General features: G+C 39.7%; 1 non-coding gene across 1 annotated transcript; it reads right to left on the reverse strand.

Moving 5' to 3' along the window:
- Nucleotides 1-398: 398 nt before the first annotated feature.
- Nucleotides 399-584, reverse strand: LOC131751684 (U2 spliceosomal RNA). The gene has a single exon (XR_009334253.1). It is a non-coding gene; the product is annotated as a U2 spliceosomal RNA (small nuclear RNA).
- Nucleotides 585-13,311: the final 12,727 nt, after the last annotated feature.

Below are 13,311 nucleotides of genomic sequence, written 5' to 3' on the forward strand. Positions count from 1 at the left end.
GGGGGCAGTAGGTGCTACCACTGAGGCTGCTGCTGCTTCTCTAATGCCAACAGATTTTCTTCCCCCTCTAGAGCTGTCTGTGTTGGCTCTCCCTAAGTCACATGTCCCGGCCCACAGTCTCCTGACAGAGGGTCGGGCTCAGGCTCAGCCTCTTCTCTCCCTCAGCCCAAGTGGTCCTCTTGTCTAACATTCTCTTGTATGTGAAACTGGCAAGATGGCTCAAGCTCAGCTACTTTGTCTACTCCACTTACAGGAAATCCTATCCTTGCAGTACAAATGGTGGAAATGTAGTCTGGAGCCTCTTTAAGAGTGAATTAGAAACACACACAAAAAAAGTGAATTAGAGCACTTTGTAGGCGGCAAGGGGAACAATAGAAAACAATCTGTCATTAACTCAAAAGGAAGGCACCGTTCCCGGAAGCAATGCAATTCCAAGCTGAGGCATGGAGCCGATTCATTAAGCTACAAATTCATCTCCTAACTCCAAACATTAATGTCCAGTACACAGATAAAGAATATAGCAGGTACTTTAATTGGTAAGACAGATACTACGTTTGATTTTAGCTAATAAACAGAGAAGAGATAACAGTTCTACTTAAGCCACACCCATTCCCTTTCACACTTATGGTGGAAGCTGATACCTTCAGAGCCCCCCACCCCTCTCCAGTGCACCAAATCTTACCCTGATATTGCTCTAGCCTGATATAATGCTCCCGAAGAAACATCTTCCTCACTGAAAATCAGTTTTGATGTCTTGTTCCTGAGACCTTCTCCAAACACCTCCCTTATTTACTTACTCATTAAACTTAATTGATCAACTCCATCTTCTCAGCTCCCATATTTTCTGTACACCTTGGGGAGTCAAGGGACAACTCTGGGACTCAAGTTGATAGACTGTTTTTTTTTTTTTTGTGGTACGCGGGCCTCTCACTGCTGTGGCCTCTCCCGTTGCGGAGCGCAGGCTCCGGACGCACAAGCTCAGTGGCCATGGCTCACGGGCCCAGCCGCTCCGCGGCATGTGGGATCTTCCCAGACCGGGGCACGAACCCGTGTCCCCTGCATCGGCAGGCGGATTCTCAACCACTGCGCCACCAGGGAAGCCCGATAGACTGTTTTTTTTTAAACTTTTTATTATGAAAATTTCTAAGCATTAACAAAAGTAGAACGAATAGTATGATAAACTGTCATGTTCTCAACACCCAGATCAACAATTATCAACTCATGACTAAGCTATACCCTAAACTACCTTCCCTTCCCCCTGCCATGTGTCTAAAATAAAAGAACTCTTTTTGTTGTTTTAAACATAACTGCAGGGGTTTCCCTGGTGGTCCAGTGGTTAAGAATCGGCCTTCCAATGCAGGGGACACGGGTTCGATCCCTGGTCAGGGAACTAAAATCCCACATGCCACGGGGCAACTAAGCCCACGTGCTGTAACTACTGAGCCCATGTGCCACAGCTAGAGAGAAGCCTGCACACCACAACAAAGAGCCTGCACGCTGCAATGAAAGATCCCACGTGCCACAACTAAGACCCGACACAGCCTAAATAAATAAATAAATAAAGGTCTAAATCTTAAAACTTAAAAAACTGCAGTACCATCAACATACCTAAAAAATAAATAGCAATTCTTTTTGTGTGTGTGTGGTATGCGGGCCTCTCACTGTTGTGGCCTCTCTCATTGCAGAGCACAGGCCTCGGAAGCACAGGCTCAGTGGCCATGGCTCACGGGCCTGGCTGCTCCGCGGCATGTGGGATCCTCCCAGACCGGGGCACGAACCCCGTGTCCCCTGCATCGGCAGGCAGAATCGCAACCACTGCGCCACCAGGGAAGCCCCAGTAGCAATTCTTAATTATCATTAAATATCTAGTCCATATTCAAATTTCTACAGTGGTCTCATAAATTGGAATCCTAACCAGGTTTATCTTTTGTATTTGATTAAAACATTTATTGCATGAATCAGATTATACTAGGTTATGCTGTGGTAGCAAACAGTTCCAAACTCACAGTAGCTTATGACAACTTGGGTTTCTTTCCTGTTCACGTGAATTTCCACTGTGAGTCAGCTCTGCATCCTCTTCGCTCTTGGCCATGGGCTGAAGAAGCAGTCCCTATTTGGGATACACCCACTTCCTGGCAGATGGAAATGATGAATGGTTGAAACACAATGACTTTTAAAACTTCTTCTCAGAAGTAGCAACCATCACATCTGCTCACATTTCATTGGTCAAAGAGTGTCACATGGCCAAAGCCAATGTCAGAGGGGAGAAGGGAAGAATAAGTCTCCCACAGGAGAGGACAGCAAATACTGGGAGTAATACAATCTATCATACCTTGTAAAGTATGATAGACTTTTAATTTGTGGGTTTAATTTATGGGTTCCCTTTCTCATCTTTTTTTTTTTTTTTTCCAATTTACTAGCTGAAGGAGTTGGGTCATTTATGCTGTAGAACCTCCTATATTCTGGATTTTGCTAATTGCATCCCTGTGCACATTTATTCAACACGTTGCTTTGTCACCTCTACTTCTTCTAAACCTGTGTTTAAATATAGAGGCATTATCAGATGCAGGTTCAAATTTTGGCCAAGTATATTTTCTAGGTGATCATGTGTGTTATGTTAATTGTCTCTTGCATAATGAATCATCCCAAAATTTGGTGGCTTAAAACAACAATAATCATGTATTAGCTCATGGTTTCTGTGGATCAGAGATTCAGAGAGGGCACAGGGGGATAGCTTTTCTCTACTTTATGATTTCTGGGATCTAGCTGGAAAATTCAAAGCCTGGAGGACTAAAATCATCTGAAGGCTTGACTGAGGCAGAAGTTTGGTCAAGGTGGCTCACTCACTTGGTTAGCAAGTTGGCATTGGTAAATTGGTCTTTTCTCTGTGGGCCTGTCCACAGGGCTGCTTGAGCATCCTCACACATGATGGCTGACTTCCCCCACCGTGATTGATCCAAAAGACCAAACACTGAAGCAGCATTGCCTTCTATGACCTAGCTTATGAATTGATACACTGACACTTCCATTGGTCACAAAATCGGCCCATATTCATTGTGGAATGTCTACACAAAGGCATGAATACCAAGAGAAAAGGTTCACCGGGGGCCATCTTGGAGGCTGGCTACTATACGTATCAAGTGGTTTTTGATGTGAAAATAATAATTAGGAACAATCTTCATCATGTTATGTGAGACAATGTTTTCTAGCATTTGGAATGTCATGATCCAGTAGGATTTCAGGCGGGAAATAGGGCCTAAATGGAACTATTAGATCTTTATTTTACCATGTAAAGCCATTTAGAAAGAGTAATCTGTTAATTCTACTATTATCATTTTTATCTTTTTTTTTTTTTTAAAAAAAGGCCTTTTTCATACAGAAGTACATTATCTCAGAATGAAGAATGATCATTTTAGATGTGAAGCATAGAGAACTCTCCTAAACTGCTGGTGGGAATGTACATTGGGAATCCACTTGGAAAACATTCTATAGTCCAGTTGAGAATTCATATACTCTATCACCTAACAATTCCACAACAATTCCACTCCTAGCTATACACCCTAAAGAAATATATACATACACACCCATAATCATGTATAAGAATGTGGAACCGAGAAAAATGGTACAGATGAACTGGTTTGCAGGGCAGAAATTGAGACACAGATGTAGAGAACAAACATATGGACACCAAGGGGGGAAAGCGGTGGGTGTGTGTGTGTGATGCATTGGGAGATTGGGATTGACATGTATACACTGATGTGTATAAAATTGATGACTAAAAAGAACCTGCTGTATAAAAAAATAAATAAAATAAAAATTAAAAAAAAAGAATGTTTACAGCAGCATGTTAATAATAGTCCTGAATTGGAAACAAACCAAATGCTCATCAACAGTAGCATAGATATACAAATTGATGTATATTCACACTGTGTGATTCCATTTATATAAATTCCCTAAACAAGCCATACTGAAGTATAATGCTTTGGGATGCAAGCTTAAATTTTTTTTCAAAAAAAAAAGACCAAGAGTATGATTATTATAAAGGTCAAGTCATGATTACCTTTTGGGGGAGGGGGGAGTTTCTGATTTTGAAGAGACACAGGTGGAGAGGGCTGGGGTGTTGGTAATGTTTTATTTATTGACCTGAGTGATAGTTACACAGATATTGCTTTGATAACTCATTAAGTGGCACATTTAATGTTTTTTTCTGCCTGTGTCTATATTTTACCATAAAAAGGGAGTTTTAAGAAGGAAAATAATAGTCTTTTTAATTAAAAATTTTAACTTTAGGGCAAACTTAAAAAAAAAAAAGACCCTCTGTTCTTTCTCGGCTCTATCATCCCACTCCCACCCGTTTTTCCATACAAGATGTTGGCAGGATCTCTGCTAGTTCCAGCAATGACAGCTTCACACGAGACACTTGCACATGTCCCTGACCCTGTGGAGCAGGAATGGATGTGGTTACACACACACACACACACACACACACACACACACACACACACACACGTGTGAAGCTTCCCTCCCGGTGCTTCAGGAAGAGGAAGTACCTTCTCTTCCCTGGTGGGTGAGAGAGGGAATAGCTTCTCTTCAAGGACTCTGCAGCCCCCCACACCTCCTGCCCAAAGTCCCCCACTTGTTCCCAGGCGGTCTGGCCAGGAATGACAGCAGACTTGATGGCTCTTCTGACGGGCACCATCAGCTCCCCCTGCCAGCAGCCCCAGGGCCTGGCAGTGCCCCAGACTAAGGCTGAGTGGTGCTTCATGCTATGGTTCTCAGCAGTGGGCCTGAATAGATCATTTTAGTACTGGGCATTGTATAGCATCTTGTTACACCACTGTTGATGGAGCATCTAGTATATGCCAGGGATTTTGCTAGTTATTTCACTTCATGCAGTACATTACAATTTACAGTATTTTATTTCATGCTCATAACAATCCTATGTAACAGGTGGAAGATATCTAATTATTTCTGCTTTTCACATGGATCATTGAGTCTCTAAGGTTTGAGTGTCTTAAGTAAAATCACTCTAAAGGGCTAGTCATACCTCTGAATACTTGCCATACCCACAGCCTCATGGTAGAAAAGTAGCCTTGGGTGGTTCCTCAGACAGGGTTTGTTTAATGGTATCTCCTGACCCATCTCCTACCCCCAGTCCACAGCCAATTCTGCCAGAAGTAGTTGCTTGATTCAAGGACAGCCAAGCTATAGGGCTGAGATATATGGGTTGGCCTGGAGAAACAGATCTGCCCAAACAGTAATAATGGGATGGTGATTAGGTAGATAATTAGATTATCTCAGAAACATTTCATGAGAAATACAAATTAGGTGTTGGAAAAGCTAAAAGACACCAGAGATGAGAAAGTTCTGCACAGATACTACAGGCAGTAGGAATAATCAGTAAACAGAGAGTATGAGTAAGAGTAATGTAACTGCATAGAAAGGACACTTTTCAAGGGCAATTTGATAGTACCTATTAAAATAGCAAAAGCAGAAATATTTTGATACAGCAATTCCATTTATAAGAATGTATCATGCAGAAATACTTAAATAAGCAGGCAAGGTTTTATGTACCAGGATGTGCACTGCAGTATTATTCATAGTAACAAAAAACTGTAGACAACCCAAATGTACATCTTTGGGGAAATGATTAAATAAATTATGTTATTAGTATCTAATGAAATGTTATGCAGCTATTAAAAAGAATGAGCTATGTGTTACAAGGAGAAATGATATCCTTAACATATTATGTAATGAATAAAAATTTGTAAAATAATATTCATAGAATTTTCTAAGAATTTTATAAACAACTATAAATATATGTAAAACTTGAATATGTAATAGATATACATTCATATGTACCTCATATATATATTTGCATGTGCATAGAAAAATGTCTAAAACATTATATAACAATATATTAACAGTGATTATCCTTTAAAGAATAGGAGCACTATGGTAGTTCTAAAGTATGTCTACAAGTACTTCAGTACTCCTGTCTCCAAAAGGCGAGGACCAATTTCCCTCCCCTTGAGTGTGCCCTGGATTTGGTGTGTGTCTGTGTGTGATTCCCGAGATTAGGTCATACAAGACTTTCAGCCTCCTCCTTGCCATATTTTGGATCACTCACCCTGGGCATAACTAGCTTCCACCTTGTGAAAACACCCGGCAGCCCTGTGGTAAGGTCCACGTGGTAAAGAACTGAGGCCTCCTGCCAACAACCAGCACTAACTTGCCAGGTGTGTGGGTGGATCCTACCTTGTTAGCGGATCTTGCAGCCCCAGTCAAGCCTTCAGATGACTGCAATCCTGCTGGCGCCATGATTGCAATTTGTGAAAGACTCTGAGCTGAGAACCACCCAGCTAAGCCACTTTAGATTACTGACCCACAGAAGCTGTGTGAGATAATAAATATTTATTGTTTTAGGCCATTACATCTTGGGGATAATTTTTTATGCAGCAACAGACAACTAAAATGAGTATGAAGAGGAGAAGAGTAACAGAGAACAATTTACTGTAAAAATTTTACTCTAAAATTTTTTTATATTCCTCTTCATTGTTTATATTTTTATAATTAGCATTTATGATTTTTAAATTTAAAAACTTTAAGTTGAAAAGGTCAACCTTTATGGAAAAGTACTAGCTCACATTGGCTAGACCTAGAAAGAATAATACATATTTCAGAAAGCATGTAAGAAACTCAATGACTAGTACTAGTGACTGCACATATAAACAGGCCAAAAATATAAAAATATCTCCTCTCAGTGATATAAAGCATAAAACTTTGCCAGTCATCGATCATTATGTTTTTCTAACTAAATATTATCCAGTCATCCCTGACTTGCAAAGGAGAAAACCACAGAAGGGCATTTCTCTCTGTTGTACAAATATTTATGTTTGTGTTAACAAAGGACAAAGGACCCCTTTCTGATTTTTTTTCTTAAAGAACCAGTACTTAAATTGGCAGCTTTGATTAATGGTAATGCCACTAGTTAAGACACCAGTTAAAGAAGTTAAGTAAGTATTTAACATCTGCTTCTTTCTCATCAACTCCACAGCCTTCCTCCGTGTTGTACCCATTAGAACTTCAGTTTTTGTCTTCGGTTCACATCATTTTTTATCTCTGCAGTCCTTGGACAAACCCAGAAAATCAGTCTAGCCAGGTTACAAAGTAAGAACTTCCTAAAAAAATACCATTGACTTAACAATTTCCCCTGTTCATAGTTACATTTAATTCCTTTTGAGCTAATGGCACCAGGGAACTGATGTCTGCATCCTGGAGCAAACATTCTCATCATTTCTTCCTCTCCATTTAAAAACATTCCTTAGCCCTTACAAAAGTTAAGGGCCCCAGAGTTTTTTATGTGAGTATTGTATGTGCTGTTATATGGATTTTATCCATGTATCAGATTTTTTTAAAAGTAAATGTTAATCTTGCCTGTTATATAAACTAAACATCTGTAATTTTCCATATGTCATGATACCATCAAGGGAGGAAGGAGCATCAGAGAAGAAGGGGAAAAGTCATCAAAAAGAGAATGTTAGGCTAAGACAAAGGAATCTAGCTAGACCTAGACTGCCTGCCTCTGGAAAGTTAAACTGTTCAACTTGAATTACATCATCAAAGTTGGGGTGTTCAGGGCCATTCCAGTCATGGCCATTTCGGTTAACCACCCACGTAGTATTAAAACTGCTCTGAACCTGTTCTTATTCATTTTTAGTATCCAGGCTTAATTAGCGTTCAGACAGGAGCTTGACACCTATTTGAGTCATTTAAAATATGTTAGTAAAATAATTGTCCCAACAGCCTCTCCTAGTCCCCTTTGCTAACACAACCAAAGCATCCACTGTAACATTCCCCAAAGAGAGTCCAGATCTATACTGTTATGACTATGAAAAGCAGGTCTTTCGTATACTGACTGTTTTATGGTCTCATTTGGATTGTGGTGGGCAAATAAGAGTGAGATAAAGTCCAAGTAAACTGGCTTTCAAATTCCCATGTTTGTGTGGATTTATTTGGTCCTTTGATGTCTTTTCTGTTTCTCTGTTGGAATGTTTCAAATATGCACTTAAGTCACCCATAGAAAACGCTGCTAATGTAAATGGACGTGTGTTTAGAATGGGCTGTCATCTTAACCTTCCCAAAGATGCAAAACCCATAAAACACAAGGGGTCAATTGGAATTACCTCTTCTGTTTCTTCTTTTAAATATGAGAGTTTGCAGAGTTCAGGTTGCCCTTTCCTTCTTGTCTCTCTGTTTATTCAGGTGACTTAAATTTTGGCTGTTATAAGGCGGGGTTGACCCTCAACTCTAGGACATTCCTCTTAAAATTGAGTTTTGACTTCCATGCCTTACTGATTATTTTAAGAGTATGATTCTGAGTCTTTGATACTCTATCTTCATAGTGATTTCCATTAAAAAACTAGTAATATAGGAGTGTGTAATCTGCAGTATTTGATCTCTTACTGTAAATGCACTTTTCAAATTGAAAAAAACATTTTGTCATAAAAGTGTTATAAAAGTAATACTAAAGAAAAATTGAGAGGCGGGGTTGGGGTGGGGATCATCTGTAATCTATAACACACACAAGTGTTTCTAAAATAGACCTAATCAGAGGTGAGGTGGGGCATTGACCCATGCAAGAACTCCAGGTTGGTATATTGAAGCTAGTGAGAATTGACTGCCCAGCAGCTCTAGAACCAATGGTGTTGTAAAAGTGTAAGGACTGCCTTTTACATGTAATATACCATCACAAGTATTTTTAGGTACAGTCTTCACAACAGGAGGAATTATATGGCTTCAAGTTTAGAATTTTTTTTTTAGTGTGTACTTAGAGAAATCAAAATCTAGTTATATCATATCCACATCTTCAACTTTCATTGAGTACTTAAGGTCTTACTATTAACAATGCAGTAGAAATAAGTCACAGTGAAAAAACCATTTTAAAATCTTGAAGATCATTCTCTCCTTACTGAAAATTACATCCCTTGTAGAAGCAGTTCTATGGTACACAGCCATGCTTTGCCTGAGACTTCTAGATAGAATCCTTACCACAGGCATGCCTGAGTACATACTTCAAGTCAAAATGTGAACCCCTGTCAGCATTCGTGTGTTCAGAGCAATAATATTGATATAAACATGATGCTTTTAATGAACTTCCCAAAATTGTAAATAATCTTATGGATTAAGGGTGAGAATTATGGAACAGCCAAGAGACCTCCTTAAAAAAATGGGGCTTCACCCTGGGTAATACAAGGCATTCTGAAGGGATCACTTGAAGGTTTTTGAGGAAAAGAAATAGCATGATGCTGCCTCTCAATTTGATGGCACTGATTCACTTGGCATCCTTAGTATCTCCTTTTCCACAATCTCATTTTAGTCATTTTTTGTTTCTGTTCTGGTGGGTTCAATTTCAGAACCTTGGTTAGGTTAGTTTGTTTGGTCCCCTCGTGGTACTAATGAGGCCACAGAAATATGGACTATTTGGCTTTGTGGAGAAAAGTATTTAACAATAAACCCTTCTCTCCATTCCCTACCCCCCTATTCCACTCGAACCCTCAAGGTTGTGAGGTTGTGAGCAGCTGAACATGTTATACTAGGAGGCTTGGGGAAATAATAGAAAAAGCACAGACTCTGGAATCAGATGAAACTGAAATCAAATCTACATCTTTGATGGGACTCTTGGACAAATTACTTGACCTGTATTAGCCTCAGATTTCTCATCTGAAAATTAAAGTTAATATCAAAATTTTTTATGAGAATTAGATAACACAAGTGCTGTGACACACAGCTGGTATATAACAGGCATTCAGGGATGCTATTTCTCTAAAGTCAGTGCAATTTGCCAACTCTTTCTGGTGCTCCCCTTCCCAGTACATGGTAGGATTGCCCTTCAAAGTCCACTTTTGGCTGCCTGGGGCCATGGGACTGGTTCTAGCTATTGAGTTGTGAGCAAAAGTGATACATATTTGAAACTGCCAGTACAAGGTTTTTTCCTTTGACGTGATGACTGGCAACATTCAAGGTGGTGGTTTCTCTCAGCTTGGGTTCAATGACTGTAATGAGAAGAGTGTCCTGCTGACACTCTCTGCCGAAGAGAATGAACAAGGAACAAATTTTGATATCTTCAGCCACTGAGATTTTAATATTGTGACTATAGCATAACCCAACCTATCCTGTTGCTTTCCTCTACTCGAACAAGAAAGTATAAAAATAGAGAAAAGAGGGGGCTTCCCTGGTGGCGCAGTGGTTGAGAATCTGCCTGATAATGCAGGGGACATGGGTTCGAGGCCTGGTCCGGGAAGATCCCACATGCCGCGGAGCAGTTAGGCCCGTGAGCCACAATTAAAGAGCCCGTGCGTCTGGAGCTTGTGCTCCGGAACAAGAGAGGCTGAGATAGTGAGAGGCCCGTGCACCGCGATGAAGAGTGGCCCCTGCTTGCCACAACTAGAGAAAGCCCTCGCACAGAAACAAAGACCCAACACAGCCAAAAATAAATAAATAAATTAAAAATGGAGAAAAGAAGACCGCAATTTAGTGGACTGAGGAGACATCTGATAGTTTCTTTGATTTCACCCTGGTCAATATGGTGAAGTTATATTTCCAGACAGAAACTAGAAATAGCTTTTCTGATATTGGGAGTGAATCCATATTTCAGTCCAAGTAGAGGAGCTTGAAGAAGCAGAGATATGAAGACAAGCTATTTATGGTGTCATATACTAACCCTTCGGAAAGTCTTGACAAATCTGCTAGGGCTTTTAAGTAAATTTCAGATTTACCCTTGGATGAATCAACAACATTCTCTTCTCCCTACCCCCACCACCAGTCTTACTTAGAAAGCATTAAAATGTTCTTGAGTTGCAAAGAAACTAATCTACTGTATTCATAAATGAAAATAAAGCAAGCATCTCTTGGTAATGAACATTTCTTTCCACCAAACAAAATAAACGTTCATCAAAATATTTTAACGTCCTGGAAAAGAAGAAGTAAAACTGTCACTGTTTGCAGATGACATGATACTATACATAGATAATCCTAAAGATGCCACCAGAAAACTACTAGAGCTAATCAATGAAGTTGGTAAAGTTGCAGGATATAAAATTAATGCACATAAATCTCTTGTATTGCTATACACTAATGATGAAAAATCTGAAAGAGAAATTAAGGAAACACGCGCATTTACCACTACAACAAAAAGAATAAAATACCTAGGAACAAACCTACCTAGGGAGACAAAAGACCTGTATGTAGAAAACTATAAAACACTGATGAAAGAAATTAAAGATGATACAAACAGATGGAGAGATATACCATGTTATTGGATTGGAAGAATCAATATTGTGAAAATGACTATACTACCCAAAGCAATCTACAGATTCAATGCAATCCCTATCAAATTACCAATGGCATTTTTTTTTTTTTTACAGAACTAGAACAAAAAGTCTTAAAATTTGTATGGATGGGGCTTCCCTGGTGGCGCAGTGGTTGAGTGTCTGCCTGCCGATGCAGAGAACACGGGTTTGTGCCCCGGTCTGGGAGGATCCCACGTGCCGCGGAGCAGCTGGGCCCGTGAGCCATGGCCGCTGGGCCTGTGCGTCCGGAGCCTGTGCTCCGCAGCGGGAGAGGCTGCAGCAGTGAGAGGCCCGTGTACCACAAAAAAAAAAAAAAAAAAATTTGTATGGAGACACAAAAGACCCTGAATAGCCAAAGCAGTCTTGAGGGAAACAAGTGGAGCTGGAGGAATCAGACTCCCTGACTTCAGACTATACTACAAAGCTACAATAATTAAAAAAACATGGTACTGGCACAAAAACAGAAATACAGATCAATGGAACAGGATAAGAAGCTCAGAGATACACCCACGCACCTATGGTCAACTAATCTATGATGAAAGAGGCAAGGATATACAATGGTGAAAAGACAGTCTCTTCAATAAGTGTTGCTGGGAAAACTAGACAGCTACATGTAAAAGAATGAAATTAGAACACTCCCTAACACCATACACAAAAATAAACTCAAAATGGATTAGAGACCTAAATGTAATACCGGACACTATAAAAGTCTTAGAGGAAAACATAGAAAGAACACTCTTTAACATAAATAACAGCAAGATCTTTTTTTGATCCACCTCCTAGAGTAATGGAAATAAAAAAATGGGACCTAATGAAACTTAAAAGCTTTTGCAAAGCAAAGGAAACTACAAACAAGACAAAAAGACGACCTGCAGAATGGGAGAAAATATGTGCAAACAAATCAACAGACAAAGGATTAATCTCCAAAATATATAAACAGCTCATTCAGCTCAATATTAACAAAACAAACAACCCAATCCAAAAATGGGCAGAAGACCTAAACAGACATTTCTCCAAAGAAGACATACAGATGGCCAAGAAGCACATGAAAAACTGCTCAACATCACTAATTATTAGAGAAATGCAAATCAAAACTACAATGAGAAAAAAAAAAAAAAAAAAAAACTACAATGAGGTATCACCTCACACCAGTTAGAATGGGCATCATCAGAAAATCTACAAACAATGAATGCTAGAGAGGGTGTGGAGAAAAGGGAACCCTCCTGCACTGTTGGTGGGAATGTAAATTGATACAGCCACTATGGAGAACAGTATGGAGGTTCCTTAAAAAACTACAAATAGAATTACCATATGACCCAGCAATCCCACTACCGGGCATATACCCAGAGAAAAGCATAATTCAAAAAGACACATGCACCCCAATGTTCATTGCAGCACTATTTACAATAGCCAGGTCATGGAAGCAACCTAAATGCCCATCGACAGATGAATGGATAAAGAAGATGTGGTACATATATACAATGGAATATTACTCAGCCATAAAAAGGAACGGAATTGGATCATTTGTAGAGACGTGGATGAATCTAGAGACTGTCATACAGAGTGAAGTAAGTCAGAAAGAGAAAAATGAATATTGTATATTAACACATATATGTGGAACCTAGAAAAATGGTACAGATAAACTGGTTTGCAGGGCAGAAATTGAGACACAGATGTAGAGAACAAACATATAGACACCAAGCGGGGAAAGTGGCAGGAGCGGGATGGTGGTGGTGGGATGAACTGGGAGATTTGGATTGACATATATACACTAATATGTATAAAATGGATGACAAATAACCTGCTGTATAAAAAAATAAATAAAACTAAATTTAAAAATTAAAAAAAGGACTTCCCTCGTGGTACAGTGGTTAAGAATCTGCCTGCCAATGCAGGGGGACACGGGTTTGAGCCCTGGTCCGGGAAGATCCCACATACCACGGAGCAGCTAAGCCTGTGT

Source organism: Kogia breviceps, chromosome 2 (genome assembly GCF_026419965.1).
Source record: "Kogia breviceps isolate mKogBre1 chromosome 2, mKogBre1 haplotype 1, whole genome shotgun sequence".
In the NCBI taxonomy this organism is placed as follows: Eukaryota; Metazoa; Chordata; class Mammalia; order Artiodactyla; family Physeteridae; genus Kogia; species Kogia breviceps.